Below are 6,910 nucleotides of genomic sequence, written 5' to 3' on the forward strand. Positions count from 1 at the left end.
ATGTCTGTAATATAAGCTGTTGTGTTAGGCTAAGTATAACTCTATAGGGCAGTGAATGGATAGAACCTCTGCCATTAGTGTTCTTCCTGAGGGGATTTCTCCTCACTTCCTTTTGTGTCTGACGTCCATCATTTGTGATGTGCAGAAGAACGGAAATCCCCTCCAGTTGAGAAAAAGGCAATAAAACATGGACAAAGTTCTTCTGAGCTTTAACCTGTAATAACATTTCTGAACTCTAGATCCTGCCAGTAAGCACATTTCAGGTTTAGGGTTGACAACGCCAAGTCACTCCTTACAATTGGTCATAATGTTGTCAGCCAGCCATGTGCACTCATTCAGTTGCTAATCTGAGCAATCAAATTTACATCCGAAGATTCAACTTAAGAGCTGGCATTATAGACTGACAACGCACTGGCAGGAAAATGGCAAAGGGTTGTCATCCTGAAACAAGAAGGGCTGTTGCTAGTATGATCTTCAAAAAAGAAATTTACAACAGACTAACTAAATAATTTTTAACTGTGGTACAATAAAACGTGATATTAAATATTCTAAAAGATTTGATTAGAGCGTTCTGAAACATTTTCATTTATTAACAACCCACAGAAACTCAGAGCCCCGCCCCCCCAGCCTGTACATGGTACATCCCAGCGCTCTGCCTCAGGTAACCTGGGATTCTCACGAACGAAATTACGTAGGACGAGGGCGATGCTTTGTGTTCGCATGACGTCAGTGCTACAGCTGTGACCCGGAAGGAGAACCCCCAGTGTGGTTGGCTTCCGGACGCCGCTTGCCAGTGTGAGGCCGAGCCCACGAATTATGCGGTGAGGAGTCCCCAGCCGGTGAGTGACAGCGGTATGTGTACAAGTCGGACGCTTACGTTCTGACGTCATGTGTAATAGCTGACCGGGCTGTGGGGTCGTGTCGGTCATGCTCCCAGTCAGGCAGGTGTTGGTGTTTTGCTGTCCGGCTTTATGTCGGCAGCTTTTTATGTGTGGGGGTGACACATTTCAGATAGGCCTTTGTAGGGGGAGGGGCGTTATGTGTGAATGCAGCCATGTCCTCCCCTGACTTGCTGTATGACAACATAAGCTGAGTGACATCAATCTTCACCATGACACTATAATGATGGTGGATGATTGCCTGATGCACCCAGTCTAAGAATTGTACTGACCCATTACATGACTAATACACTGCAGCTATAGAGCATTCATCAATACAGAGGATGGAGGGGCTCTCAGTATGTGGAATGGTGCAATGGGCTTATCAATACAAATCATGGCAGAAAGGGGGGCGGCTTCTCTAATTCGAATGATGACACAGAAGGGTTATTAGTACCAACACCATTGGTATAAATGATGGCATGGAGGGGGTATCAGTACCAAGATGGTGATATGTAGGGGGTGATCGGTGGAAAAAATGGCTTGGCTTTTTGTTACTAGTGGCGGCATGGGGGGGGTTATCATACCAATGTCTTTAGTACAAATGATGGGGCAGCAGAGGTATTGTTACCAATGATGTCCAGGAAAGATGGCCTGGAAGGGTTATCGTTATCGGTTAGCACAGCAGAGTTATTGATACCAACACCTTTGGCACACATAATGGCATGGAGGGGTTTTCAGTAGTAAAGTTGGCTCAGCTTCTGCTTACTAATAATGGCATAGATGGCTTATTGTTCCCAGTGATGACACAAAGGTTCTGGTGATACCTTTGCCAGTGGTACACAAGATGGCATAGAGGGATTATCAGTAGTAAAGCTGGCTCGGCTTATTGTTGCCATCGATGTCATAGGGGATTTTACATTACCATGAATGGTTAGCTTTACACAAATGTAGACAAGACAATTACAGGGTGCTTCCCTTCATTTCCATAAAACAATATGTACTATGGATGATTGAAGGCCATTCCGGGGAACGGGAGCAGGTTAGATATCTAGGAAGGGGTTCGAAAAATATGTCAGAATAATTGGGAAGATTTAGGAAGCAGCACAGTGTTAAAAGGAGGTCAGTATAGTCCCCTATGTTTTGTAACGTACGTATTGTTTTGTCTTGGCTGCAGTGAGCGATATGAGAATAAAAGCTTTGTATAGATCCTTGTGGAATGAAAAGCCTGTGACGATATATGACAGATGATATAATAGGTTTCAGAATCTTCAAATGAGCAGAGAAATAAACATTAGTTAGTGGGAGGAGATTTGGAGACATGAACAGGAGCCAGATAGCAGATTATTTATCTCCGGTCCCTTCTGCAATAAAGCAGCTGCCTGGTCGCAGTATTTTGTAGAAAGTTTAGTTCTGCTTTATGTCTCTGGCTGACCACCAATGTCATAGAGCATTTCACTTTGGCTAGCACACTACTGAATGGCCTGTTTGTGTCTCTTGTAGCCTTTACCTGCCATCCCTTTGAGATTTAGTTACATTGTCTCATTGTCTGCTGTGTGACTGGTGTGGTGAACTATGGAAAACGACCTCTAATAAATAAATCATCTTTCTACTGTCATCTACAGTTGTTTTAGATCAATTTTCAGTTAAGGTGGCAAAGATTGCTACTCTACAATGCAAGGTTTTTTTTTCTGTCAGTAAAAATGCTTGATTAGGCAGCTCATTTATTGAAGAAAAAAAACAGTCGATGTCCCTTCTGTAATAATCTGTTTAACTGCCTGATTGTTGGTTTCTGATTTATTAAAACTGCCCTTCCTCCCCCAAACCTCATACAAATCACTGAAAAGTCTTGTTGCGTGTAGACATGAGCAAGTTGAATTTGTATGTAAGTTGGAACAGGTACATTATTTTAATAAATACACTTAGGACAGATGTTTGTCTGAACATATTCTTAGGCAGTGTGGTGTTAGTTACTGTAAAAAAAAATCCTCACTGTGAGTTAATCACAAACAAAGCAAAAAAAAAAAGCCTAGACATTCATTAACTTCCGTAGCAGGCTGTTTTTGTTATGCAAAAAGAAACAACTGCAGAGTTTGTCTTGATCATTAAAGAGTTACAAGAGGCTGCAGAACAGCAAAAGATTTCTTCTGCAAATCATGGAAAACACCCCCTCCCCCCCATCAAGCCTCTGTCCTGCACACAAACCAGCAGGAAAGCTCTGTTCGTATCTAGGAATCGTGTGTATGTCAGATATCCTTAATTTGGGGACTATCCGAATCGGACATGTATGTGGTGATTTTAAAGATTGGACCAGTTGGTTAGAAGTAAGTTTAAAAAAAATGTGACTTAAGGTATTGAAAGAGAAACTCAAATGTTCCAACTGAATATACACTATACTAGCCTTTCTCAATCTTTTTAGCACAGAGGAACACTTTTTCAATTTTCAACCCCTAACCAGCCCCTGCTAAAGAAAATTAATCTGCCAAGATTCCTCTTAGAATGGTGGTCAGGGTGAAAAATAGCATCTTACAATGGTGTTGTGCTTGTGGTTCCACAAAATCCTGATCAGAATGACTGCCATATACTCTTCCATAATGCACTTTGGTTCTGTAACATTGGCGAGTTGCTTCTACCGCTGTACAAAAAGCTGTAATTTAGGCAGTGCAGCAGTGATGTCTGGTATAGGTTTGTTAGGTGATTGCTCGTTGTATATTATCAAGAGATCTTTGGTTGGATTTGATGTGTTCTCCCCAGAAATTATTTTAGGCTGGGTGGGAAGAAGATGTAAGGTGGGTGGTGGTCCCTGTATTATGACCCAACTTTTCAGCAACCACCAAAAAAACAGCTGTGTTGTGCGCCTGCTGGGGAGAACACAGATTTGGCTTTGGGACCATAAAATAAAGCACCCAACAAGACCAGATCCTCTCTCATCAGTATTTTATGTGTTGTGATTCCACATTTGAGATCTGTATACCACTTCCTGGTTCTTTGAACAGAATGCAAATTGAACTGATTGCAATAATATTTCTTTTGGCTTCAGGTTATGCCTTTGCAGTAAAAGGCCAGAAAAATGTGTCGGCAAAAAAATAAAATCAATTTTCCAATAGCTGTGATTTTCGATCTGCTATGTATATTTCCACTTTTCATATTATTATTGATAAATAGGACTTTTATAGTGCCAACATATAATACAGTGCTGTACATGAAATAGGGGTTGCAAATGACAGACAGTGGGGCTAGGCGGTCATGTATTTCAGAATAATTGGCTGATTTGGCACCATGTTACTTTGCCTAGCTTGGTTTATCCGTCTCACCATTGCAGACGATCAGTCAGTTTTCTTTTACCCTGTTATGGGTGTCCTCACCTCTAAGCATTTTATGTTTTATTGTGTTTATAACAAAATGATCAAAGCACCTGCACTCATTTACATACTAAAACAGGAATGATGGGAAAATAAATGCACTGCGTTTAGATTGCACGTAAAACGCCTTATGCATGCACCACATTGGAAAGAGAAATAAAATGAGTTTGTAAACATTTTTTATAATACAAATGGTTGTGAACTGGTCTCTGTTCCTGCACCTAGTACAAACTGATTTTTAGGCTATGTACACATGTGCAATATTTGTCGTTGGAAAAGATCTTTCACAATCCTTTCCAACAACAAAAGCCTGTACGATGCATGAACGAGCTCTGTACATATGTTTCGCTTTATGTAGAGGGGAGGGGGAGAATGAAGGAGCGCCACCCCACTGTGCTCTCTCCTCTTCACTTTCATTATTATCGCTTGTAGATCCGCCAGGACAGACGACGAGCGATGTACACACGCCGGATTCACTTCTAATATCAGCCCTCAGGCAGTTATTGGATGAGAATCATTTGAAGTATGTACGTAGCCAGTCCAATAACTGATTGAATCTGAAGGTAAATTACCAGCTGACTGGATGTAAGAAATAAACGTCTGAGTTTCCAAACGGATGTGTAGGTAAATGATCAGAAGGGCACAATGTTGTACACATTTGTTCAAAGGTTTGTGATGAGCAGATCTGCTTGTGTGTTCAAGTCCTAAAAGTGGGTTTAGGAAGCACCAGAGTACATGGATTATACAAACCTTTATCAAATTTACAGCTACACTTGTTTTTGGCAATGCTTTTTTCTAGATTTGAATAAGAGGCCTTTAGATTTATCATGGTTCAGAAGCATAAACAGACACATGAAAGGTTTTGTGGAAGGCTTATAAAAGCTTGCTGTAGATAAGGTTCCAAGGTCTGAAGTTTTTAAGGCTGTAATCATAAGCCATGTCCACTCCATGGAAACAATGTTTTGTTGTTTTGTGATTATTTCCAGTGACAGATGAATGAAGGAGTGTTGTGTTTACAGCACCTTTCTGTTCAATAGAGAGAAGAGAACGAGCAAGTGGCACCCTTTTAACAGTGGTTATTTCCAATCAGTTGTTCATCAATCTGCTGTGGAAGATTGGTGAAAGGTGTCAGTGGACTGCTGTGCACTTGTCAGATTCCCTCTCTGAGACAAGCATTACTGTTTGTCTCAGGCCACTGTTATCCAACATGTGTGTGTAGGTTAACTCTACTAAAACCAGAAAAAAAAATCTGACCTTGTGTGAGGCAAGGTGAATACAATCTAATGGTTCTGTAGTGCCAGGATAGCTCACAAGCAATGACAGACCATCAGATTGCACTTCATCAGTAAATTCTACAGCAATACACAGGACATGTGTGCCTCAATATAGGCTGTGTCATGCATATTGTATAGACCCCATGTTTGTAACCACATCCTTGTCCACATTTGTTTATCACTTGTTTGGGATTAATATACAGAGCTGTTTTCACTGCACTAAACCAATAATTCAAACTCCAACATTTCCTCTTCTGAAAAGCTGGCATAACTTGTCTGATGTGCAGCTCTAATCCACAGATTCGGTTGAGGTAATTGGCAATAAAGTTTTGACAGATAATTAATATTTCTCATACAAATATCGTATATAAGTTATTGCACTATAGACATGGAATGTCAGAGATGATCATGTATTACAAAGACTTCAAGCAAGATCAGATGCCATTTAAGAGGCAACAGAATGTTCCTATTGGATAGAGGATTACCCCCATGTCTGATATATTTATCTTTATGGCCAAAATGTTCTCTCTTCTTAAATCATTGTGAGTTTGTTGAGCAATTGGCACCAGCCATCTTCCTCATGGACTTTGAGCACCTTTTACTAGCTGAGTTTCGTCTGGTTTCAGGCAGTAATGAATAGCAGAGGTCAGAAGGAAGCCCATAAATAAACAGTTCCTGGCACCTTTTGGATGATTTATGTAGCAGGTGTTGTCATGCATTGAATGGTAGAGGTATGGGACTGACACATAACCATGTACATCTTATAGATGCTGGATGAGATTTTATATGTTGCTGTCCCATTGCAAGCCAGGGAGTCCTCCCAAGACACGGAATGTTTTTCTAGGGTTACCATTCTAGGTCACATCCTATTTATATTGTGGAGGAATCAGATCGCCTGCTCAGCTTTACATTTCACTTCTGATGGCCAAAAAGGAAAATACTGTTGGGAGATTTTTTCTGCTTGAATTTTTTTTATATATCTTTGTTACTGATAATCTCATCTAATACTTTCGTATTCAACTTTTTTAAAATATATATATACATTAAACAATTTGAATTTGAATGGGCTTCAGGACAGTTTTATCAGAAGCTTTCCCTCTGCGTTTGCGAAAACCACATACGGCTCCAGATGGTGCATGGGCGACAGTTGGGGAGTTCAGCAAGACCTGTTTATGATATTATTCATATAACCATGTAACAAATGCAGTGTAGTGTTCATTTGGCCAGCCTTAAAAGAATAGTACTAAATAGTAGTAAAAAGAATAATACTTTATAGCAGATAATTCCTGTATTTTAAGCTCAAGGTTCACTGATTTCCGCATTTCAACTGTGTATATGTACCGTATTTTCCGGCGTATAAGGCGACTGGGCGTATAAGACGACCCCCCACTCTAAC

At 40.5% G+C, this 6,910-nt stretch overlaps 1 protein-coding gene across 2 annotated transcripts in view; it reads left to right on the top strand.

The window, feature by feature from the left end:
- The first annotated feature begins 735 nt into the window (after positions 1-735).
- PHRF1 (PHD and ring finger domains 1) overlaps positions 736-6,910 on the top strand; it is a 33,171-nt gene continuing 26,996 nt past the window's right edge. The window contains exon 1 of one of the 2 annotated variants that reach the window (XM_072421656.1): positions 736-839. The gene's annotated coding sequence lies outside the window, so the exon portion shown is untranslated. Of the gene's footprint in view, positions 853-6,910 lie in introns of both variants that reach the window. The other variant, XM_072421657.1, reaches the window with a different exon arrangement.

Source organism: Pyxicephalus adspersus, chromosome 9, assembly GCF_032062135.1.
Source record: "Pyxicephalus adspersus chromosome 9, UCB_Pads_2.0, whole genome shotgun sequence".
NCBI classification, from domain to species: domain Eukaryota; kingdom Metazoa; phylum Chordata; class Amphibia; order Anura; family Pyxicephalidae; genus Pyxicephalus; species Pyxicephalus adspersus.